This window comes from Anticarsia gemmatalis, chromosome 11 (genome assembly GCF_050436995.1).
Source record: "Anticarsia gemmatalis isolate Benzon Research Colony breed Stoneville strain chromosome 11, ilAntGemm2 primary, whole genome shotgun sequence".
In the NCBI taxonomy this organism is placed as follows: domain Eukaryota; kingdom Metazoa; phylum Arthropoda; class Insecta; order Lepidoptera; family Erebidae; genus Anticarsia; species Anticarsia gemmatalis.
Genome location: NC_134755.1, coordinates 11,969,987 through 11,997,652, shown reverse-complemented (window position 1 = coordinate 11,997,652; position 27,666 = coordinate 11,969,987). Strand labels below are relative to the sequence as shown.

The 27,666-nt window shown below is 35.1% G+C and overlaps 1 protein-coding gene across 5 annotated transcripts in view; it reads left to right on the top strand.

The window, feature by feature from the left end:
- LOC142976396 (uncharacterized) overlaps positions 1-27,666 on the top strand; it is an 83,827-nt gene that overhangs the window by 33,562 nt on the left and 22,599 nt on the right. The window contains exon 1 of one of the 5 annotated variants that reach the window (XM_076119727.1): positions 10,187-10,325. The exons of the other annotated variants lie outside the window; for them this stretch is intronic. The gene's annotated coding sequence lies outside the window, so the exon portion shown is untranslated. Of the gene's footprint in view, positions 1-10,186; positions 10,326-27,666 lie in introns of those variants that run through there. 5 annotated transcript variants of the gene reach the window in all.

The window sequence follows — 27,666 nt, the reverse complement described above, 5'->3', positions numbered from 1 at the left end:
ATATGTAGTAAAGTGCAACTTTGGCCTACTAAGTTTTAGTACCGTATGTTTTACTGAAATATGTACTGGGTTTTAGTGGAAAATAAATTGAGAAATAAAGTCTCGTATTTAAGAGGTGTTAATTGTAAGGTTTTCTGCAGAATATTTGCAAAAGTTTTATAACAATCTTAATAAGGTCCCAGGCTCTTCATTCAGTTGTTTTTACCCAGATATGAACTGCTTTTAGACCGAAAGAAGACCGTAGTAATTTTTCAACACTTCTGGAATCTTTAGTTGTAAAATTCTCATTATTAATAAGCATCTTGAAAATGTTGTTATTCTGCAAGTATGACTTTTTGACACAATTTATACTTCAAAATATTTCAATTACTCGAATCTCATTTACCTGTCATATTCATTAGCCAAAATCCAATTCATCTTCTAAACGTATTACATAAAGCCCGTCGCTAAAACTGCAGTCATTAAAAGTGATGCCAGACATGCCTGGTCGTAGTCATTCCTGACATAGCTGGGAGATCAGCGCTGGTATGTTGTAGCTCATTCTGCTGGCATTTGAAATTGACAGTCGTTATGGAGACAAGTGGTTTGTTTGGAGTTAGAATATTGGCATTTTTAGGGGTGAAAAGAATGGTATATATAACTTGATCCTTGATGGGTATGGGATTTTGATGTTATGCAGTCGGATCTTACTAATATATATGTTTTAAAGGTTTTCGTGCAAAAACTTTTATTACATTGCGCTTTACACCATCCACCATATTAAACTAGATTTTTGCTCGACGTTTCGGCGCACGTTGCACTGGTCATGGTTGCAAGCTCTCTGAATATTTCTAATGGTATATTTCGTCAAAAAGTTCAGAGTAGCTTTCTTATTACCCTAAAATTAGCTGAATAATTCTACCAGTAATTTTAACTGATACTGATCTCGTTAATCACTTTGAAAGCTGTCTACAAATTATTCTCAACTGAAGTATTGCGCAGAAACATACGACAGACAGATGAAAGACACCTTATGCTTACTGTTTTGACGTTTGTAAACGTTTCGCGAACACGTGTGTGGCGTTTGATAAATTTATGCGCGCTCAGATAAAGATCTGTGGCAAAAAAACGCACTGTACAATCCATTTATCTTGTTTAGCAGGTCTTATAACGAACTTCTTTTTAAAATACGGAATAATGAGCTTTATGATACGTACAAATTTTGTTGATTTTGAGTGATGATTATTAAGAATACTTTGTTATAATTAGTTACAAGGTTCTGAATATTGATGAAAAATATGAAAATTAAATAACAGGCAACCGTTGTATATTGTAGTAGTACCTTACCAATGCAACAGTGTAACCAATTCCGCAATGCGTATGTTAAAGCAATAAGTATTTACGAGTTATATTGTGCTCTTATTTCGCTTCCAATAGTCCATTGATACTAATACTACTCCTAGGATGAACTGCAAAACAAAACTGCCCTCATTCTTATAAAACACACTAAAACAAACACCTAGACACGGACATCCAGGTCAGTTTATATCTAAGTCTATCTATCTAAATATCTAGATATGAAACACACGATAACAGTTTAAAATCAAATCGCGATACGTGCTTATACTCAACCATTTCCTTTGATATGTTCACCTTTGATATGCTAAAGATCTTTGTGACAATGTGCTTCCCATTGTGTCTTGTATGGGAGCACTCGAAGTGTTTCAATTGCGAATTTCAATGTAGAACTATTTACATAGACTCTCTTGGACTGACAATAGCTTGTGTTCAATAATACTTACTTATAAATAAAGCTTGATAAATCCATTACATACTTAAAATATACAAGGATTATTATGAAGTACCTAGCAGTGTTTAAATGAGAAAATACCTCAATTTTTTTTGGTTAATTTTAACAAAATATTTTAGGTTACGTCTTAATCGCATTTGAAGAAAACTTACTTGCAATAATATTTTTAATAATAATATACAAAGTATTACATACCTGATTTAAATAAGCTTACAAGCAGGTTGCTTAAAAAAGCAACAAAATATTTCAAAACAAAACCGTATTGAAGAAAATAATGGCACAATATTTATAAAACACGCTCATTATTACTTTACATCACCTGTCACGGTGTTCGAAGTACATCACGACATTGACTGACATTCAATTGTCTCAAGAATTTGCCTTCAGACATGCGATCAAAGTTATGACGTATATTGTTACATTATTTAATATTGACTTTCGCTAAAGACTGCGCATTTTGTTTCTTTTCGGCAAATAATGGCCTATGACCTTTTCAGGTCATCTGTTGATCAGTAAAAATAATCGTTGATCAGTAATAAAATCGGTTTAATAGTAAATAAAATAACTCTTCCAGTTATATGTATGGATGATGTAATGGTAACGCGTTCGTAAAAGGGTAATCCTAGCATAGTATGAATTTGACTTAGCTTTACTAACATATACAGCAGTGTAATCCTTAAAAAAGACAGTCGTTGTAAAAAGTGTTGAGGAATCCCGCCACGAATCGATCTGAATAATTCAGTGTCTGCTAAGTTTTTGCTCCATCTTAAACAAGATCAGCAGTCGATGTTCTCCATGTATTATAATCTTAAAAGATTTGACTTTAACTTGTACTCGTAACGTCTAAGTAAAAAGAGTTGTAAATCTTATGTCTTAAGTTGTATAATTTATGAGTGCAATTTTTTATAAATATTAATTCAGTAGCTTTTGCTTGAAAAATTGGCATAAAAAATTGAACATTAATTCAGTAGATTATGCTTGAAAAACTGGCATAAAGAATCACTACATATTACAAAAAATAGAGTCCTCTCGACGGACCTGTCTGTAAGTTTGTTCGTGGTAAACTCAAAATCTACGGCACGGATGTTCCTGTAATTTTCACGTATATAATTTGTAAAGGTAACCAGAGGGAAGCTGGGGCAAGCTGTTTATATAATTTTAATAGTATAAGTGTTCTTTAGTGACTGAAGTAGACATTTACGATAATAGATCCTGATTGGATACCGATTCTGTAACTGTACGTGGGTGTAAAAGACTGGCTAGTTAACTAGAGCAAGGAAATACAAGATCGTGGCTGTTTAAACGATTATCTGATTTATTTTAGTGCTATATTGATTGAATTGTGACACTATTAATTGTTTGACGCAATTGGAATTCAATTGAGAGTGGTTTGTATCGCGCAATCGCGTTATTAAAACTTTCGAATGGTTTATTTATAGATTTAAATATAAAAGGAAAGTAAATATTCTTCGAAATAAAAGTCGCTAAAAATCATGATAAAATATATTTTTTGTATAAATGAATTTATTTCTTTAAATATTAACTTACTGTATTTTTCATGTGATGCCTCATCAATATTCAATGCGACATCAAGTTCCAATTGACAATGTCAAAGGAGTATCCCTAAAATGGCTGACAAACGCAAGTAACTGTAATCTTTGAAATGATCCGCTTATATGCTTTGACATTCTCTGATCTCGTTTGCTATTTATTTCTCGTTCATTACACTATTATGTGAATTATAACTGAATTTTCGAATACGTTTTAAGTAGTTTAGTAAACTTTTTACAATTCAATTTTTTTTTTTGTCCAGATAAATGCGTATAAAACATAACATTTCCAAACAAAATGTGTAAAACAAAAAGTACCGCTATAAAAATCTTTAATCGTTCATATTAAATGTGATTACATACTGTCAACGATTCTCAAGATTAACATGATTAACTTTATCGCACCGTAAAAGTAAGATTTCAAACAGTAAAGGCTGAACACTGACAATTTAATCCACATTATTCTCCGATACTCCAAGTGTAGCCTTAAGAGAAAGCCTACGATGTCCAACTGGAACGCTTAGAAGGCTTTATACCCTATTAATAGCAACGCAAATATATATCAGCTTAGCCTTTTTTCCAAGCTATTTTGGAGTCGGCTTACAATCTCACCGAATGCAGCTGGATACCAGTGTTTTACATGGAGCGACTGCCTATCTGACCTCCACAACCCAATTACCTGGGATATAACACAATATCCTTCGGTAAGACTAGTTGTCAGACTTTCAAGCTTCTGACTACTGTTAACAACTGTCAAAGATCTTCGAAAATGACAGCCGGGACCCACAATTTAACGTGCCTTCCGAAACATGGAACTCGGTATGTAAAAGATGGTCACCCATCCACAGATCAACCTCGGCAAGCGTGGCTTAACCTCAGAGATCGATGCGCGCGGCTGTTGTTAACTAAGTCACGAGCTCCTCATAATAGCGACGCAAGTGGCGCTAGCTTAAAATAGCTATGTAAAGACTTTACGAAACAAGTCAACCGAGGGAAAGGGAGACTGAGGGTGGAACATTTATCACCTCTTTACCTGCCAGACCCTTTTGTTCCCTCAGAAAAATATCTGTGTCTGCCCTTGCATAAATAATCAGTTTGTTGTGACGTAACTCGAATGCTGACAACATGGACGCCTGTAAAGATATGAATGGTGGAAAATATTGACCTTAAAGAGGGTCTGATGTCGCAATGAAGGTTTTGCTGAAAAGGTTATATGAATCTGCTGGTGATGTTAAATATTTGCATTTTATGAACGTTGCTATTAATGAAAGTCGAGTTAAAGTGTTCGGAATATTCTAACTACCTACTTGGTACATAGATAGAATACACTCCTATCTGATTATACTGAAACTAGAAAAGCTTTCCTAAGCTTCTGGAATTAATTTCTCTCATATTCAAGTGGTTCTTTCTTTCGACGTTTCTTTTCGAAGTTGCCGTCATTTCCAAACATATTGTACTCGATACAATTGATTTACAAAAATACTTTTATTCGAAATTGCTCCCTGAATATTATCTAATAAACCTGACATGAACCGTAATATAGTCCTCGTTCGGGAGGAAGCATTAAACACTAGAAACCAATCATTAATTTTTAAGGACCTGTGCATTACAATACCTTAAACAAAATTTTCCCATTTCAAATCTCATCCAACCCTGTTAACCTTAATCCGAGCACACCGTTAGCCGGTTAGTATCGATATGTGCGCAATCTGTCGCAAGCAGTATCGGTGACGTATCGTTAGACTGATTGATGGACCAGTAACGCGAGCCGTCGACCCGATACGGCTGGCTAAACCTGTTACTATCGGTCGTTTGAAGTGGGTTGAAGGAATCTGCGCTAGCTTTTTTTGAGATTGGCAGTCGGTATTCGTATGTGACTTGCCTTGGAAACTGGTATGTTGTATGAAGACTGATCTAATGAGCTTAAAGATAAGAGTACCTTCAAGAGAATACAAATTACGACATACCCAGAGGGTATGTCATAATTTAGTAAAGAGTTATTGACTCCATACTAACATAGCAATTAGCAGACCCTAAAGATAACTGGCTATGAACCATGTTTCAGCCACGCACCAGTTTATTTCTTTAATTTCATTGTGATAAAGAACAAACTCAAGTAAGCTTCAAGCCACTATAAGCTTAAAAATAATTGTTTTGGATCTAGCTATGGCAAAGTCCTATTCCCAGTCACAATCTTTTAATCTACTTTCGTTTCATCGATCTCAGTACATTGACTCTATTGATCTGACCTCCGCATAACAACTCAACTGCAACACAAGAAATACAATATCAGTCATATAATATTAGGTCAGAAGTACATTAACCGCACGCTATTGCGGACACCGTCCAAGTGTAAGCGAAACCTTACAGTGGCCGGTCAAACTGTGACCCATATTGTACGAGGTTCGTAAATTTAATAAAATACTACCAATGTTGTAGGAATGCTGAGTACGTGGCTTTGATTCGTACAGTCGACGATAAAGTAATTTAATTAAAAAGTAGCTTTATTGAAGTGTGAAATACTTGACAAGGCTATACGTAAAATTAGGAAATAACTGTAACGTGTGTATGGATATTAAACAATTTCATTAAGAGGTATTAACCATAAAATAAGCTTCAGTAAAGTTTAATTTTCATCTCCGCCATGAAACCTTGCATTATACCTGAGAGATCTTTCCTCATTCACTGTAACCAAGACCATCAAAGGATGATTAATGATCAGGGCCTAATGGTACTGAATCAGCTCCCAAAATCGTTTCTGCCACGATCATTGATGGATGAAGTGTATCGAAGTTACATATCACGCAATCAAAAGCCTTAGACGGGATTAAAAGCCTGTTCCATTGATACTAAAGAAACAGGCTTCACTATTGCAGCGTTATTCTCCCTACATACTTACCTATAAACTAAATTTTTCATTTAAATTGGATACTATAGCCCAACAACTTTGTAAGAGAGCCTTGACATGCACAATTAATATAGAATCCAGATAATAAATAATAGCTCTATGTATATGCTCCGAAACAAAGTAACTGGATCGATCAGAACACCGTCAGTTGCGTAGGTACACGAGTCACTGATGTTTTCAATTTTAAATTTTGTATCACTCCGACATCCGCGAATACTGCAAACTGTCTATTAAATTGATAGACTGTATCTGCGAGTGAAAAAGACAAAACAATATATTCCAAGCTTCCACGACGTTTATTAGTCAAATAGAATTTAAATGAACTTATCTTCAAGCAAACAGTTTCGTAGCAGTACAAGTGCACTTGGAATCAGTCCAGCCAGTACTTAGCATAAAATTTTAACGTTAGATGCAATTGAAGCTGCAGTTTGAAACTGTATTAGATGGTATGAGGTCGACTTGGTATATTATCTGCATGCGAACTGCGAATGCTAACCAATTTATAAAGAAACCATACAGTTTTATACGAGTACGATGTTAAATGTATACTACTTTGACCCAATTTGGACAATATTTTCGTTATGTTTGCGGTTTTTAAGTCGATTGAACTAAATACTGCAGGGTAAGTAATATAAGTAACATAACTTTTATTTTTTAGGGACAATAATTGTATCTACTGTTACTGACGTGGCGTTAGAGCAAGCCTATTGTAAAACATTTTTATTTTTCTAATAAATGCATAATGTAGATGCTGCAAATGCTTTCTAGACCAAACTAATTTACTAAGAGCGGACGCTGTAGGAACAAATTGAATCAACTAGAGTACATAAGATAGAGTAATAAAAAGCTTTTACAATATTAAATTGTATTAGCTCCTATTTTATACTATAAAACTTGAAGTTTTCTTTCTACTCTAGTAATAAGGTACATTCTTGTAAAATTGATACGTACATACATTCATAATGACACACCACACCGCAGTTGTTACTCCGACCTACTTTCCAAAACTAGTAATATGTTCTACTTTACCTTACCGTACTTCTCTATTTAATATTGAATTATTCCCAACAGTATCAACATTAACTTTCTTCTTCACTTCTATTTTATCAGTCTTTACCTGGTCCAATAAAATATCAGTTTCAACGAGGGACTACTCTACCTTTAGACTTGCGTAATCGATAGTGATATCGATACTTTAAGAGGTACCATTGCTACGATATTTGAGGAAACTGCTACTCTTAAGGTATATATAGATAGTAGATCAAAGGCTTTATACGCTTTTGAAAGCTATACAGCTCTTTGGTTTATTCTGGTCCCTTAAAAGTGTCTGAAACCTACTCACCTGCGACGTGATTTTATGTGTACAGTACATACATAAAATCACGCCTTTTTCCTATAAGGATCAACCTCAACTCACTCCCTATGGGAAACCAATTAGCGGTTGACCAAAGAACGTCACTTGCTACGAACCTTACAAACTTTTTTGCTTCATTCACATCTTGTCATACAGGGCCCCTTGTTACAGGTACTGAACTTAGTATGTCTTTTGCTAAAAGCAACAATAGGAATAATACGGAAGTACGTAGTCAAGAATAGTCAAATTAGTTGAGTCAACGTTGATGTAAAATGACAGAGAGCAGCCATGTCGGCCGTGTTTCGGCGAACGTCGTCCGCATTGTGCATTGTACCGCACGCGACGTTATTACAATGCGAAATTACTGTCGTCGAATAAATTGGACATTGCAGTTCAGCTATTACTCTATTTACTGATTCACTTTCGTTTTCGATGATTCATCTGTCATCGCCGTGTCAACACTTGCTTTTTCTAAACTAAATGATCTCATCGTATTTGCTCTTTAAATTTATTTTCTAGTTTATTTATTCCTATTTTAACACTTTCTGTATCTTTATTTTTAAATATCACTTTTTAATTTACAAAAACGTGCGCTAGCCTGTAGCGCAAATACGTTTGCAGAATTTAAAACACAAAACTTTACAGTATTTATTCAAACCGGGCCACTTTCAAAAGCCGATGTAAAAACAACGGCAAGTATTCAGGTACTGAAAAATACGTTTCTCTTGTAACCCCGTCGTCATGCGCTCGGCATGTCCGTTATTGTAAATGCACTCCAAAAACAATGTTTATGAGCGTAGCTAAGCGAGTGGCGCCGGCCTCAACAATCACTGTAGATCGTATTGTTTCGTTCCAGTAATTGAAGTGTTGAATACCGGGATTGTTATTGGTATGATTCATATTTTAAAATTAAATAAGGGTGTTCATTTTTAGTATATTGGTATTCGTTGCAGCGTTTTACGCCCGAGATTGTTTGAGCTGTATTTTCTATGATTACATGTTTTCGATTAAATTTTTCTTATCGGTGGACGTGATTTTTCTTATTTTTAATAGAAGATTGATTGTAGCGTCACAAATTACCATTATTTTATATGCTTATCGTCGATACTTGTTACTCTTGATTAAAGTAATATTTCTTTAATTCACGTTTTATAAGTTACTAAGGTAAGGTAAGTTAGGTTAGTTAAAAATCGGGGATTACTTGGATGGTGTCGATGTAACAAGACTTCGTTGACTCACAAAGTCACACCTATCCGCATAACTGCATAGAAACACCTTACTTTTACCCTCTATACAGGGTGTAAACGACAGCCTACCGAAAACGAAAAAAAATGACTTTAGACACGATTCTGGTGCTTATGGCGTTGAAAATTTTCATCGGTTTTTTCTTGATTTTTCCGATTTTTTATGCGTTTTTTTTTATTTTTTCTGGTATTATTTCGTTAATACTACACAATGCAACATGAATATGAAAAAAAAATCCATCATATTACTGTTTTTCACAAAAAACAGCAATGGATTAAAACAACGTATAAATTCGCTATCAGCTGTGCGCGGCCAACGACACCGCGCCGGCGGCGGCACGCCGCGTACCTACGCGCGCCACACAGACACGATTACGCACACAGCTGTCAGCCTCACACTCACTAGTATGCAGCGTTACTTAGTATTTGTTCTATGTTAAAAATGAAAATTACATAATTATCCCGCTCTCCGATAAAAGGTAAATTCATAAGATTTAAAATGTGTGATATCTTATTATTACACGTACAAATACATACAGAACAACAAAAAATCCTATTGATATTCTTTAGCGCTATAAAAATCTCTAATAAACAATTTAACAGGTATTGTCGCTTTGTTCCATTTGTTCTTGCAAAATTCTATTCGATATTTACACGCTCATTCATACTTCATACAAGCGCGGTGCGACTCGAAAAGTAGATGGCCGTAGTGAAGCGTGACGCCGCGACCGCGCGTGGATGTTACATAGATGGGATGCGACAAAATGGATGCTAAGTAATTCTCCGGGGATTATGAATTATGATAAGTTAGTTTCTCTGATAAGAATATTAATGGATATTGATTGTTATCATTGTTATGTACCTACATTTTTTATGGTTTAATTAAATAAACGTTTCGTATTTATTTTATTTACTTTAAGCTGATTTTATGTTATAAATATCAAAGTATTTTAAACTTAAATCAATAATGTTTGTAATGTTATTCGGTATTTGAATAAAACTACAATGCAACCAGTAACAACTGTGACAAGTAAAAATAGTAATGCCACATCAATATTTTATTGAATCTAATCTCTCGCTGGGATCCTAACTCGTCGCTCGTCACCAAATCGGCGGCGCGCGCGCGGACGGCGCGGAGGGAGCGGGTGGCGCGGGCGAGGGGCGGCGCGAGTGAGCGGAGAGGCGCCCGCGCCGGCGGCTCTCTTTGATAGTTCGAGCAATTCGCTCGCGGAAGACGGAAGCTCTTCACCGGTGTCGTTCGTTATGTCCTATTCGTCGTGTCGTGTGTGAACTACTGTTTATTATTACTTGTTATTGTTCCGGTTTTGAGTTGTTAGTGTTTTTATTGTTATTATTTTTGTTGTTATTGTTTTCGAAGTGCAGTTGTGTTCGTAAATAGGAAGAAATGTTGATGTGTTATGTATGGTGAAGCACGTGGAAGTGCACGGCGTGCTCTGCACCTGTACGTCCGGATCCAAAGGTACTCAAACTCTCGCCATACACCAGGTATTTGCGTGTTGATAGACATTGATAACAATTTGTTTTAGCACTTCCTTATTATTGGTTACATTTTGCTATTATTGTTTGATTTCACGTAAGCCAAGTAGGTACTTACCTACTTACAATTTTACTATGAGCTATTGTAACATACGGGCCTACTTACGATACCATAAACGATACATAAGATTGTTATCTAATGATAGCGTTGCATACTAGTGAGCGCATAGACGTGGTGGTACGCGTACGTACCTACGACGCGTCGCGACATGTCGTCGCTCAGCGCGCCGGCGCCGCCGCCAGAAATCTCGTAGGCATGCGCGGAGATACATCGCGTTGTTCACTATACATTGAACGCTCAAAAATGACTAACTCGGGAACCAATCATTTCCGAGAAATATCGTTGGAGTAAATTTCGCGCATACAGTGTCACAAACTTACCAGTAAAGTTTTCGGTTAGCTGTCATTTACACCCTGTATAAATTCCACCGGCATATCGATAAAGTGCATCATCCCACACTCCGCATAGTTACATCACAGCCTGGATGAGTCAGGTCGTAGGCGCGAGCGACCGGTCTGCGGTCCTCGGTCAGACGGACGTTTTTACACGACCCACTCGACCCTATTGGGCAAATTCACATTTTGTAACGAGACCGGTCTCAGGTGTTATACCTTATGTGGATACATAATTGTGTCACAGTGATTTTAATGATGAGAGCTCATTTTTTAGTAAAGTTTGATCGTCAAAATTGTTCGCGGAAGATGAATTTTTGCGTTGACACTCATAACTTGAACTTTCAAATAACAATACTGTACTTTTCTTGTTAATGATCAGTGCAATGCGGTCGAAAGCTTAACAAAAAACAATGATTTTGAACCTATAAAATACCAACTCATCTTTATACCAGACGGGGCACATTTCATGTATATTGTATCTCATTTTCAAATGTGTACATTCTGATGCTAATCCGCTTACTGTCTTCTCGAATAATATTTTCTCAAGCTTAAAAGGATGAACTGTTTTATGACTCACTGCCACGGACCTTTCTTTCTACTGTTATCTATCTTCACTTAATTGGAATGTCAATATCGTATCTATCTTTAGTTATGAAGTTCAATTTGTAGCAATACTAAGTTACTTTGGTATTTGGTCGGATGACATTCAAAAACTTGTAGTACTGTTGAAACTGAGACTTACTCTCGACTGCGAGAAGTGGCGAAATGAAGGAGGTCCTTCGCTCGACAGTGGATGGTAGTTGACAAATTTTATAGACATCCTTAAGTAGGTATATAACTTTCGAAGTGTGAGTTCTTCAGGTAAATCCCGAGAGGAAATAAATAGAGATTGTTTTAGCCGTATCAAAAACAACTTATCTAGATTTCTCACAGCCGATATCGGCCAGTCACGGGGCCATTATCTCATCTTCTTACGCAACGCTTGTAATTTGTACAGTGACAAATAATACGGTATTGTCTCCTGCACAGTCATTGATTACATCTGTTATTTCATTTCATTTAGATTTTACTTTAGCAACACTCCACTTTCACTGAACAATCAATTATACGCTAAAATTCGAAACGTTTGTCAGAATATCATGATTTATATACCTCTATTTTTAATTTTGCGTTGCGTAACTCGCTTTTTCTGCACTTGGAATATTTTTAGAATAATTTATTGTTTTTAATTATAATGTTAGGCACATTTGCTTCTTTTTAGCGCCTATAACTTGCGTTTTGAAGTAATTAGACAGTCTTAATAAATCTCCTATATAGACTCTAAAAATCTGAAATAGTCTTTATTGTTGTCTACATAGAATTCATTTTGCCTCTATAAGTGTTATAGTTTTATCAGTGCTTTCCTTAAAAAAGCCTACGGGTAATAGTTTCATCGGCACTATCGATTTATACATAAATAATCGCCTTCGAGTGCTTAGCCAGTAAATTAGAATATAAATTATACGCTAGACTACCGGCCTGTTGAAACAGGATAGAAGTAAAAGTGGTTACAATTACTGCTGGCAACATAATGTAGTCTATTATTACGTCGTTAATCTTACAAACACTTTCTGATATATTAAACTCCTCATCTACATAAAAACATTTGTGGCTGTATTAGTTCGACATAAGGAAATCAATAAAGGACCAAAAAAGTGCCTTTTCGATAGTTAGAAGCTGCCAGTAAGTCTGCCTGGGACCACGGCGAGTGCAACCTGCGCCGAAACGTTAGGCATTTTAAGGTAAAATGCGTGTTCGCGTTAATTCCCGTATTCTATTATACATTACTCATAAAGATTTCTTCCCCTAAACATTGTCAAGACACTTTTGATGTAACATTTCCTCTCTCGCTCAAATCGTCAACATATCAACTTTATCACGAAATCAGCACTGACAAATAAGTTAATAGTTCAATTGTCCTGAACAATCTAATCAACAAAACCATCATCTCTCCACTCAACAACTAAGTAACCAATCTTTTCCTTATATTACGTCTTATTATCTAATTTCGTAAGTTCTTTGTGTCTCGCCCACTTGTCGTTCATTACACTGAACATTGTCGGTCAGCCCACTCGGTGATTTGTATGCAACTATCAAACGTACACCTTTTACGGGTCTATGAAGGCGTGCGGTCACCAATATCATTTTTGCATACTAATGTACCTGTTCTTTTTCTTTGTATTCAATACTTACTGTAGTCATTTAAATTGGAATCGCTTTGTGAGTATTTCAAATATTGTGGCTCCTTCATGCCTGTTATCTTTACAGTTCAGTGATTATGGGTTGACGACGTTATTGGAAACGGGCGTATTGTCATTTTATCGAATTTACTGCTGTCTTATTGAAGGAAAAGTATTTTCTTTTTCTTTGTTATGTGTCTGTTGTAATATTATTTCATGACACGTACTTTTTGGAGCGCTACCATCAGTAAAATTACGTCTCATCGATCGTCGACTTCCGAGTCCAAAATTCAGGGCGTGATTTCCTTCCTATCTTCTCGCGGCATCACCGTGATTGTCGACAGTACTTGACCCCATCCGCTCAGGAAATTGCCAACACTTCCACGGGAACTACAATCTTTTATACTTATTAATGGTGTGTTTGATGGCTGTCAGCATTCAAGGCCTTTGCATTGTTCCTATGATACCCTGTTATAGTATTAAAGATCTTAGATAAAAGATCGATCGCCCGTAATAGCTAGTAGTTTCGGTGTGCTTCAAGGACCAAACTTGGGTCCCATTCTATGACACTATAAACAACTTACATAATAAAGTCATCTACATTCATTTAATGAGGTACGTCAAGAATATTATTCCTAACCAACGCTCTCAAATAATAAAACTATACAAAATAAGTATTTTAAGACGTCAACCATCATATTTAGAATATTCGAGACTTAGTATTCTCAAGGTTAATTATGATACATTGTAGTCTTTTTTTATTAACATTACAATATAATTATCTAAGCGTTATATAAACAGCCGAGGCTTCTGCGAGTATCATATTTATAAACTTTCTTTTACGGTTCAAGAGTACGTTATTATTGTAGGAAAGTATTCTTTTGTACTTTTTGATTGCTTAGTGCCTTATGCGGATTCTTTCGTATAGAAACGATACTATTTTTTTTTCTATTCAAATGCCTACGCAACACAGTTGATTGATGTTTGTTACAAATTGTTTGCTATAATAGATATGTATCTTCATTACTATTCTTCTATTAAGGTTTACGGGTCGCGTATTTCACTCTCACTTTAATTCAACAGAACAAATTATTTGCATCAACAAATCTTAATACATCTCATTTTTCATTCGATACACTAAGTTTTGTATCGTTCAGATTTTAATCAAATGATTAAGTAATGGAAGAGAAAATTTTATTGAAATTAAACGCGTTTTTTATTGCAATAGAGAAAACTTTATAGGATTTATTTATTATCCGGATGAAGATAAATCTTTGTGAATGTTAATAGATTTTGCAATAGATAGTCTTGTACCATTCTAATGAAATGCCAAGTCACTTAAAACTATCTCGATATTAAGATCTTAATATCAAATTAAGAAAATCTAAATTATACATCTTGCGCTACATCATACTATAACTGGATAATGATATAAGTATATCCCCTGAGAAAAATACATACAAAGACGATCTGTGACAGTACCGCACTCAACATGACATCTTCACATTTGTTCCTTTAAAAATCTCTCAAGCCCAAACATCTCTCCATTACCTATCAATAGTACTGGTATCCATTCATAATCTGAACAGTTACGTCTGCCTCACATAACAGATGCAGGTCATATACCGGTTACCATCATGGTACTTGCAGTGTTGTCATGTTATACTCTTACTATGAGTTTACTTTCATTTTTAATAGACACGGTATTTGGAGCTTGAGGTTAGTTCGCGGATTTATTGTTTTAGTTTTGTTTTTTTGTGTTAGCCTACATTTTTTTTCTGTCTCTTGCTGTACAATACTGGTGTTAGCTTCTATCGCTTGTGTAAGATACCTACACACCTATACCTTTAATTTCATGTACCTACTTTACTTTCTTTAGGATTCTTAAGCTTTCGTGATTCTATTTCAGTTTAATTTTTATCGAAGTAAAGACAACTTTTCTTTTTTTAGTTTTGTTTGACGTATATCTTTTTATTGAACCATACAACAAGAGATCCATATAAATAATTTCTAATCTGTATCAATGTTTCCAAAAATTATACTTATGAAGTCTGCTTGAAAATATAATAAAGTCGGCAGAGAATAGAGTCGTTGATCTATTTTTTGCAAGTATTTATTTCGATTGTTTTTAAAAGACAATGGCCGACAGGTGGTAGTGAACAATACAACATTCTTCGATTGATTGATTTCAACTAGTTATTCGTGGCCTCCAGCAATCTACTATTAGTAGTCAAATCTTCCTTATTGTAAACATGAGTAGTATGATTCTTAGATCAATATTCTTCTTTTTTTCTTGTTCTGGGATGAAGACAGCATTACGAAAAGTGGGTACAACATGTTTTCTATCAAAATTCTTTAATTAATATTAGGGGTCATAAATAAAGTTAAAAATAAGACTAGTTAACTAAAAGATGAATAAATTAAATCGTATGAGACTGACGCGACGTTCTAGAGAGATGCTATTGCATAAAAGAGAAGACAACGGATCTATAAAATGGATACAAAATGACATGAATTGTAAAATCCTGTGATCATAATGAAAAATTCAGTAGCGCTGAAACATGATAATCGAATGAATAATGCCGCCGCATCTCACATACACAAGAAACCGATGTTAATTACAGATGCAGTGTGAAACGCAAACATTTCCTGTTTTATTATCACACGCAGTTACATCTGTTACTCTACAAAAAACAGAACCACGCTAACGGAACCGAATATTCTAAGACAGTGTTTCTTAACCTGTCCGCAGCGGCGCAGACCCCCTGCGTCCCCCAAGTATTTGTATGGGGGTCCACCGACATTATTATATCCACGGACATTTGAATTAATAAGTAAATGCCACCAAGACCTGTAACAAATACTTTTATCTATAACTAGAATGTTAAAGTTATTATTTATGTATGGTATGAAAAGTAATTTTCTTTAAGATATAAAAAAATATCATACTCCTCTATATTTTTAATTAGGATCCTTCATTTGCGCCTGCATTTCTAGGGAATCGCAGTTTCAGATCTAATTAATCATAATATTATTGCGTTTTCTATTAGGGAGGTCTTTAACTCTGCTTGCGTTTTTAGAGATTTGCCGACTAAGGAAGTTTTAGAAACGCTGTTCCACGAAACAAAGATATTCACATAGCTTACATAGATATCACATTGTGACACTTTTTGTTCAGCACCCAGTTCCTTCATAAATGTCGTAATATTCTTATGTGTTATTAAGTAAGCGTTCATTGTCTCTTAAGTTTTTTGGTATAATTACTTCTTTTTGTTATGTGTTGAGTTCTACTTATTATGTGTAAGGAAATTGTTTACGTTCTCGGAGTTTACGTTGCAAAAACTGTGACTATTCATTAAGATATAAAGTGCGTGGGTACATGGTCTACGCAGAATAATAAACTTTTGAATGTGTCGTTTACAGTTCCTAGATAGCTACAGCCTACAACATTTGAGCGATAGAGAGATATTACATGATTTCCTGATCATATTATATGCTGCTAGTCAGGGTTTATGGTGAGCTCTTCATAACCTAATTACTGTGGGTTGTGGGTTGCAAAATAGGTTGATAATTTTCAAGTCCATGAGGCTTGCTGCGCACATATTCTAACATTTATCATTTATAATATCATTGATGCAACATCTACACATTTGGTTTGGCTAAACCAAACCGAATGTGGTGGAACTATCCGATCGGCACAAGGCGAAGAAAAGCAGTCGGTTTTGTTGTACGATAGATACTGGCTTAATAGGTGTGTAGCAAACCTAAATTTGTCCAAAATCACGACAAAAGGACTAGGTAGCTTATCTATCTACAATTTCTTTATTATTTTCTGCTAACATTCCCAATCAGTAGAAAACACGCATATAACACACGCACTTCCTCCAGAATCAATGACGCAAGCGTGCAATTTCCGCAAGCATACCATGACACGTAATAGTACCCCCATGCTCAACGATCGGACAACGGTACGCATAACTGCATGTCAATAATTGCCCTGGATGTTGGTAACACTGTGGTATAAGTGATTGTGTGGCTAACGGGATACATGGTTTATAATTATAGGGTTATGGTGTAATTATCTTTTGTGTGAGATTTTTGGTTTTAATTAGACCAATTATTTTACACTGTTGAGTTCGTTATTTACTAAGAAATAGGCATTCTTTACTACTCTTGCAATATGTCCGAACATTATATCTAAAGTTATTCAAAATCTTTGTGACAGAATAGAAATATTTTCATACTGATTGAACAATAGCATAGCAACAATTGATGGCCATACATAAGTTCTTCATGCAATGAGATATGCTAACAGATAACTATTTCGTCTATCGCAGACTCAAATGTTCTGAAAGTAGTAATTTAAGCAATTTGCGTATTAGCTTTCATTGCATAAAATTTGTTAATTTTAGAACGCAAATGCCAACAACATTTACACCACGAACACGATACAAAAACCTAAAGGCAGTTTTGTTTAATTAACATTAATTAATTTATAGTTCTCCGTTACAAGACTAACTGCTAACGACTTATTTGCGTGGTAGCGTTACGCGAAGGCAAGTCAAAACGTTGTTCCGTTTACTTACAGTTTCTTTAACAAAAATGGTGGAAAATATTATGTTAATGTATGAAATTCGTCATACATACATTTTTACCGGCGTCTCGTTTTATTTAGTGATGCAGGGTGACAGATGACTAGGGTGTAAGAGCTAGGAATACTAATAGCGCCTGTTCATGACAAAGTCTATGAGTGCGAATTTCCATCGATTTTCCAACAACTTTCTTAGATTACCAATAACAAAAATGCTTTTAATCTATTTTAAAGAATACTTAGATCAAATTCATTGTATCTCGTAGCATGATTCACTTTCTGATATTAAATTTTGGTCCTTCTTTGCTATGTTAATGGTGACCTTAAACTCACGATGTTTTAATTAACTCAACAAATATAAGTAAGCTATTTCCATCACGACAGAAGTACTGCAGCACGGAGCAGCACCGCACCGCGACGGTATAATAAAATGCTAATATTCCGTGATCACTGCATTCATTTCCACACTGCGTCGAACAGTAATTACGCTTGATTCAATACTAGCTTCTGCCAGCGACATCCCTCGCTTTGAAAATGTAATTATGTTCCACGAGAAAATCTCTGCTGAGCGCAGTTTCCGTTTTGAAAAATAATCTTTGAAGCTTGGGTAAAAACATCTGTGATAGTAGCAGAAATTTTATTATTTGTGTCATGTCGGGCTCTAGCTTCTACAGAAACAAAAAGCTCATTTAAATTGTATGAAGGAAAAGCATGAATAATTAAGTTGTTTACTAAAAACAAGTACTAGGTCATATTCGCGTCGGCCGTGACTTTCTCAAGCCTAAACCCTTGACTTTTCTTCTAAAGGCCAATCAACGTATCTTTCACACTATATGTCTTTTATTCGTCGTAAATTTTAAACTACGCGCTTCGGAAACTCATAAAAAATAATTACGGGCGCGTCCTCCCGAGCTTAGACGGGAATGTTCTATGACGTTTGTTCATGTCATAAATTCACTTTTATTTCTGTCCAGGATGTTTATTGGAGATTTTATTGAGCTATTTAATTCGGCCAAAGTTATGTCAACAATGATATAATGGGTGGAATCTTACGAGACTAAAAGAACTTAAAACTCTGCTACGAAATGCCTGAGTATGACTGCTCGAGTTTAGTAGTCACATTCACTCACTAAAAAAAAAGACGTATATTCATCTAAACCAAGAAGGTTGCACTCATTTCATCTAGTTGCTAGTTTACCAATTCTTAAAATCAGTCGCACAAATTCCAAGTACACACAAATGAAATCCACAAACGATTAGTTCCACCTGTAAATTGCAGCGTTTAACGCATATTTTCACTTACAATTTTATTTCACATGCGTGCACGCATAGATTTCGCTGCACATGACGCATTATGCTAATTCTATTCAAACTCGATACTTCCAACAATGATTTCGTCATTCCAGAAGATTCTATCACTTGTTGATAATGAACTGAACAAAAACCCATTGTCTGATTCACTCACAACACTGTTTAAAACGAGAATTTATATTGGCATTCTTTGTCGATATAAAAATGTTTTAAAATTATCTGAATGACTGATATTTGTTATGTATCTTAATATATTCGTCGATTTCAATGAATGTTTTCACTAATCGATTCGTGTATCGTTTTTAAGAATTCCTTTGTCTTTACACAGACTGCTTCAGTAAAAATTGTGAGGCGATTTATCTTGTGTGATAAAAACAATCTTTGCAATATAGGTATTAGACATTTCTTGTTACGAATTAATATTCTTGTTTTAGAAACATATTGATGTCAACAACCAGAAACATCTACCTAATCATAATCCAATAAATCTATCCGGTAGCTCCTACTATCTGCTCTCATATTCCCATGTTCTCTGCCAATGTCCAGAGACTGCCCACACATTAATAAACGACAGATTAATGATATCGCCACATAATAACTTGAGCTCTCTCCAGATTTCTACAATCTAATTGAGGCAGATGAGGAAATAATTCTTAGATATAAATCTCAATTACTGCTTGTGTTTATTTAGTTGTCAGTTCTATTCCATCTGTCGTCGCTATCAATCATACTCTTAAGGTGCCTTTCCATCAGAGATGTTCTACGTTGCTGTAGATGCTTTTGATATCCACCGATCATCATAATTTTTAAACTTTCGCGTTTCCGAAACGTTAGGCATTTCAAGGTAAAATGCATGTTCACGTTAATCCTATTTAAATTAATCCACCAATCATGTTCATTGATGCATATGGCTAAGCACTGGTGGAAAAGAATTCAAGATGAGAAGATGTGTTTTTAATATGGAAGGATGCGTGCTATGGATTTGTGCCATGGATGCCTGATCTGGATTGGTGCTATGCTTAACCGCCCTCGCCGCTTCCCTTCTATCAATACATCGCATAACTCGAGCTGCGCATTTTATTTGCAGAGCTACTTTGCGGCGGCACATCTTACTCACACCTTCATAGCTTAGTATCAGCAGCAACGGTCACATAGTTTCACAGCTTATTAGGCTTTACTCTTTCCGAGCTAGTGGTAGACTCTGTAATTGTAACGACTTATCATAAGTGTCAACATTTAACCTAAATGAATAAATGATTTTGATTACATCCTCGCAGCATAGCTGTATCTATAGTGGAAAAGCCCCCTTAACATGTACACAAGTCGTTCTCAATACTCAATGTGTGGTCTAGCGTCTCTATATTGGTATCTAGTTTGAAGTTGTGGGAGGCGAGATGTGCTTAAAACTTCGCCCTGCTTTTTCTTCTTGTTTGTTATTTTCAATTTTCAGTTCATGGTTTGAAGCTTTGTTCAATTTTCTTTGAGAGTACTTATTTTTGCTTTGTATGTTTCCTTTTTGTATTTGCTTGGATAAGTGTCTATTCTGGCAAAGCTTAATACAATAGGATCCTTTTTAAAGGGATAGTGAGAATTGCCAGAGTTGAATATTGATCCGACTAGCACTATCTAGCCCAAAAACAGCTAGAATGATATGCAGGAGCAACGCAACCAGTATTATCGATTTCGAAAACCATCCCGAAAATGCAAATAAGGAATCTCGTGCATCCGTTCGAAGGCTAAATTAAATTGTATCTGTTCTCCCTCTAAAATAGAGATAGCATTAGTTTTGAAGGTCGCACGGGGAGCCAAGAATACGCTTGGCGCATTGCAGCCTAGATGCACTGACCCGGTACGATTCCTAGAAATCTTATATAGGTTAACTGAGACTTAGTAATGTGATGGACTATTTACAAACAGGTATTCTGTCTTCACTGTTGGTAGGAAGCCAAGAGCATCTATCATCGGCGATTGTAGGAAAATACGATGTAGTTTGCACTTCGATTTATCAGTATCGCCTTTGCATTGCTATTTAGACCATGAATGTTGTAATACCTGTGTTTCAGAATTATATAATTTCATCATCACAATCCAAAGAACATGATTCTAAACATTTATTTTTCAAATTGAACTATCAATATCGGAAATTATGCGGTAACATACATAAGAAAATTAAGGTCTAATTGAAAACCACGTCCTTTTTGAAGTTGGTTAAAAGAACGAAACAATGCGAATTAGAATCCTTATTCAATTGTACTTATCTCTTAAACTTTATCTTACGTAATACTAAAAGGTGCATACAAATTAGTAACAGAGGAAATATCGTTAATTTAGTAAAGTTTATTAATACGTTGAAACCGGAAAGTCATTAAGACGTCCAACTGAAGAATTTTGGTACCAAATATAACTTGAAACGTTTTGAGTTCACGCTCCAATGAGCGATAGCTTTAGCGGCGTTTGACGACTTTAATATTGTACGGTCGGAGGCAAAAGTTAGACTTGCTGCACACATATTCGGTTCAGCAGCGAAGTCGAATATGTGTAGATGAATGTCCGGGAAATAATGTCGCTCGGCATCGAAGCAACTGAATGTATAATAATAATAATAAATCATTTTATTTTCATGCTACAATGGCTCATAGATATATACCTTACAAACTAACATATATATTGAGTATAACATATTGTTATTAGTTAATATAACTTAAAACTATGTTAGTAGCACTTCACTACTATCCGATCGGCACAAGTGCAGTAATTGCTTCAAGTCTGTTTTATTGTACGATAAAAATTGAAATGTATCGAATATGTTTGTAGCAAGCCTTTCAGAAAATTGTATTTTGAAACTCATATTTACAGCAAGAAAGAAAAAAAAACTTCTTGTACAAAATGATACTATGAACAAACAAGAAATAGATATAGATGTCTAAATAGTTTCATGTAATAGTGCTACCTCATTCGATTTATTTACAATCAAGACAAGTATATTTGCAATCACATTTAAAAGTAAAAGAGACAAAGAGCCGAAGCGTTTTAACACGCCAATTAAACACAAGAGGTAAGCAAAGTAATAGTAAAGTGAAAGTGTTCACATTGTGGAGATTTGTTAGATATTACACTCATCTTAGGAACATCATGTGATTTTTACAACGAGTGATAGATGAGCGAGTGAGTACGCAATCTTTCTTTTCTTTACTAAATCAAAATCAAATCATTTATTCATATAGGTCAAATGCTGACACTTATGATAGTCAATGATACAAAGAGTGAATTTACCGTAATTTTCAATCATATGGTATACACAAGTACAGGCTCCAAGTCTCTGAAAGGTTTATTTTCTATTGTATATTCATTGTAACACTGAAAAACTGTACTTACCTTTGAAGAGAAATAAATATATATTTTTTTTTATATTATAAATCTTATAATGTCTACTACGGCTTTTCGCCCGCGTGGAATTCCTATAGGAGGAGGAGTACTTCCTATAGGAGGGAATTTTCAAAAATTATCTCTTACCCCCGGTTTCTGAGTACATTTAGCGGTAGATCTATTCATACTGTTTTTTTTTTCATGTGAGTTTATACGCTATTGAATAGATGAAAAATGTACCTCAAAAACCGGGAGTTAGTGCTCTAGTATACTTTCTAATGAATCTTCATACCAAATTTAAATTTTCTACGCTCAGTTTGCAATCGTTTGTATTAAAAATTGGACGATCGCCTATAATATTTTACAACAGACTTCTTTCGTGATTCAGTTATGTAGGTAGGGTTCATTTGATTGATGAGCACTTTAATAAAGCTACTCAAACAAAATGTTATAAAATGTAATATTGGTAAGTGCTTAGTTTATAAATATCACGTACTTCCATCTGTTTTCCTTATATAAAAGGACACTGAATTCGTGTCATTCTGTCAAATAAATATGCAAGCTTATCCTGGTAGCTTACCTTTTTAAAATGACGATATTAAAAACGGCCTGTCCTTGTGTAAAAATTGTTCAACGTAAGAATATAAAACGTATATGAAAAGGCATTATTTTGAACTGCAAAATAAAATTTGTTATTAAAATTTCTAGAAGTAGCTTCCTGAATTCCTTGACCAATGAGTTTAGTGAGATTTTATTTATTGTTTTACAGAAGTTTAACCTGTTCGACCTTCTATGCTGTTTTGTTAACTAATTTGTTTACGTTGAGATGACTAACAAACAAGTTCGTGAAAAACTACAAGGTTCAAGTAATTTAGAATGGTTGATTCTACAGATAAACAGACATAAATATGAGTTAAACCACCGAGTAATAGATAGTAATGATGCGGACAAAGCTAGTTGAACTAAAAATGATAAAGACATAGTGTCTTTATTACATCACATTAAAAAAAAAGGTTAACATAAACATTTTTTCTATTCTGATATAAGTTGACTTATTTGTGTTCCGTCATTTCAATCTAGCATTTCGTTGACAACTTGTCTCATTTTTAATTAAATTCTGACAATCTAATTATACTCAGAAATCTCTAAAAGGGGTGATAGACTCGCGTGTACAGCTTATATGGCCATACGACTTTTTACACGCTAATATCAGTCTCAGTACCCGAACTGTATGAATTTAAGAAAAAACAAACCTCATGCATGCCTTATTTTTTTGGTCGCTCTTTAGTCGTACTTCTCTCACCCACATAGTATGTGTCTATGCTATTTATTTAGGAATGCGTAAGTAATTATGTCTGTTTGTCTGTTTTGCTATCAAACCATTCTGGTATTGGACAGAGTGATAAGGCTTAATATTCGTAGAGCTGAAGAGAAGAGCTCAAATTCGTTCTTTTTACGGAAGCGAGTTTCTTGCTAGCTCTTCTCATAAGGCTCTACCTTCTTTCCGAGTTAGTGCTAGATTTAATAGTTTTAACGGCTATCAAAAATATCAACAAAAATAAGTGATTTACTTAATATAATTTTACGAAATTTAAGTGAGACCGCGGGCAAAAACCAGTCACTAATCAAACACATGTAACATCCCACACGTGCAGATAATTCTGCATAGTTATCGATCGGTTTATCTATGTAGGTGACATTGATGACGAAGCCCTACGTCTAATGTTGACGTTGTATGGAAAATATTGTTGCTCGAGATAAGCATTGAAATGTGCGAAGAAAATTGAGATGTTGAGATTTGAGATACGACTTATATTCTGCGTTTTTATGAGTTAAGTTTTGATATCGATGTTATATACTTACTAGGTATATTAAATTCGAACGCTTGCTGCTGTGCTATGAGCTAACTGCTCTATCGCTTATGGATAAGTGTCGGATATCCTGACTTACAGTTAAAGTGTGTAGGCATCTAAAATATCGTGGTAGCCATCAAATTAAATCGTAACAATAGCCCTTAAACCTCCATGACCCAAAGGGATTACCTATATTCTAATGAATAAAATGCCAATATTGGCTTATCTTGTCAAAGGTCGCTTAAAACATGTACTTACCTCAATCACATGGGACCTAAAATAACAACCAAATCGTGGGCGTAATTTACGTAAAAGCTTTTAGCAAACTCGCCTGTTTAGCTAATAAGGTCACTGTGGTTGAATATAAATGAAATTACAATATAAACGACAAAAAATTAGACACAGTAACATTATTAAAGCGATGTATTATCTCAAAACGCCATAAAAAACACATCAACAGAACACCAATTACTGTGTTTTCTAAGCGCCCATAATGGTTTGCGATCGCGGTGAATGGCCCGCGATCATTGCACCCCATCCATCGAGCTGTGCCAGTCTAGACCGTCTCACTCCAATTACAATAATGACCGGGTGCATCGCGAAATACCATAACACTTTCACTAGAGTAAGTGGCTCGGCTTTCATGTGCCTAATGGCTAGAGAGCACTCTTGTTCTCCCAATGATCGTGATTAATGTTTGCTCTAAGTTTTTACGCTACATGTTACGTTTGCTGATGAAATTGTACGTTCTTTGTTTTATCTCACGATTGTAACGCCATATTGTTCTGGTTTTCTCGTGTGCTCGTCGCTTGCATGGATTGGTTTTGTCGAGATTGCTAGTTTAATTTTGCATACAACGTTGTGATACAAATATTGTGCGTTCAATCATAATAAGCGGGAGTAAATATTAAAAACGTTTTTATAACCATCTTTACACAATACAGCTTTCTCCGAGCAATAGATAAGACTTTAAATTCTCAAAACAAGAATTCCATTCATAACATATGTGTAGTCAAAATAATCTCTAAATCCCGAACAACTCCCATAACTCAGCATTTTCTAATACTATTGTTGCATCGTCTAAATCGTCAGGAGTTTGTTTAACGAACTATATTTAGAGTAGCCCTCTTCCTGTGACGGTTGTCACAGATCCAAATCTGTCAGTCGTTCCCATTCGTTTTCCTCTCTCGTAGCTTGTTTTAAAAACATTGAGATTTATTCGTTCGATTCTATTGTTTGTTGAACCTTGGATGTCGGAGAAGGGTCATTAATTTAAAGTTGTTGGTGATTATTTCAGGACTCTGGGGAATTGGGCTATGTCGTTGAGTGATTGGACTTTTCAATGATGTATTGCTTTTGCTTCGTGCGGTGTTTTATAAAGCCTGGTTTCTAGTATGCTAGTATGTGTGATTGTATCCATTTGTCTTTCAGTTGATAAGTCATGCTTTTGCTTTTCAGTGTGACTAAATGTTTTAATGCAAAGTTATAAAACAGTTGTGAGAGGTATCGTAGAATGTTGCGTAATGTTTGCTGTGAAAGGAAATAATTACTTTTGGATTTCGGTGTTATACATCGATTTTTTAAGACATTAGTTCCAAACTTGTCTGAAGCACCGTTTTGGCGAAACTTTACATCTTCCATAAATATTCTTTCAAAACAAAACCAACTGCAATAGGTTACCATAAAAGTAAAAACATTATCTTCAGAGCGTCGTAAAGAGTTGCACAACTGCCGTTACCGATACCTATAACTATATGTACGCGACTGTACTCCGTACATTTATGTTACTGAAACTAGCATCTGTGGCATCAAAGCTCCCTACATACGTACAGTCGGAAGCAAAAGTGCACGAGCGTGGAAAAATATTCTTTGATACATTTTCACATGTTAACGTCGACATGTCAGCGAGCTTATTAAAATATGAACGCAAAATTGCTAGGGGCATCACTATGTACTTTTTCCGAGGACCGTACATTACTGTACAAATACAGCTATATAAAATGTACAACCATGCACAAAAGTGCATAGTTACGAATAATATTTCTGAACAATTTTTAAGCTCCTTTTGTCACGTGCTCTTTGAAGTGTAACTTTTGGGAGGGAATGCACTTTTGCCGTCGATTGTATTGCACAATGGAGTTTAAAAGGAAATTCTACTTGCACAATATGTGTATTCAAAAGTTTCGCTACACTTTGGGGAGGTTGTTCATGCGGAATTTAATAGCGAGAAACGTACAAAACTTACACACACTTTCTTAGAAGTTAAATGTTTTTAAGATCGTTTATAAACGTAATGCGGTCTTTATGAATCTTCTGAAGACAAACAATTTACGATATAAATAGATGTTATAAAATTAGATTAATATGTTTGCAAGTTTTATATCGCTTCGTCTGAGTTTTTATAAACAATTTCTAGTACAATCCAGCTACCGTATTTTGCTTTCCCCTTAGGAGCTAATTTTAACATTACTAGACAGTTGAACAGTTTAATCGCTGCAAGCTTCAAAAGTTTCAGCTTGTCAAGCAAACTCGAACCTGTGTACGGTCTGTTAAGAGTAATGCCATCAAAAACATTCTGTAAAAACCTCAAGTCTCGCCGTAAAAAGTTGTGAGATCGATATAATACCAAGTCGATTAATCTATTTAGTCTCTACTTAAAGGACCTTCTGTCTTAAGTTATTACGTATGTTATTATCATGCCAATTAAAAAAAAAATACCTTTAAAACAAATAGACCGACCTGGCCATCGCATGATTTCATTATTAGTATGTATCACACTACACAGCACGACGAGAAGTTACCTGAAATGTTAATGGCGAATTCGTGTTTTCTTGCGATGACCAAGTCGATCTTTTTGTTTTAAAGGTTTTTTTTTTTTAATTGGCATGATAATAACATACGTAATAACTTAAGACAGAAGGTCCTTTAAGTAGAGACTAAATAGATTAATCGACTTGGTATTATATCGATCTCACAACTTTTTACGGCGAGACTTGAGGTTTTTACAGAATGTTTTTGATGGCATCTCACTTCTTTTTGTAGAGCGAACATAAGTCCAATTTGTATGGACAGACGTTATTTTTTCATAATTCAACATATTTTCCTATGGGAATGTTGTTCAGTTTCATGGGCTAAACACCCTTGCCCACCCTATACCCCCTCCCGTTATGCCTCATATAGTATGTACCTATTTGCACCTATTTATTTTATTTTCTACAGTAATAATAATTCATTAACTGCAAATGTAACCTTGTAATCTTATACATTTATATGGGATTACAAAGTTATTGTTGCAGTTGGTGTATTTAGAAAACTGGACCGAAATTAGAAAATATTAGATTTTTCCCATGATTAAGACACTAAACCCTATTTGTATTCTAAATTTTAAGCTTCTAAGTCTGCTAGAAGTACCTTAGACTTTTGATGATCGGTGAGTCAGTGAGTCAGTGAATCAGTGAATCAGTGAGTGACAAAATTCAAAATTTTAACAAGTTGTCATTCTTAAACTACCGGTTCAAATTGACTGAA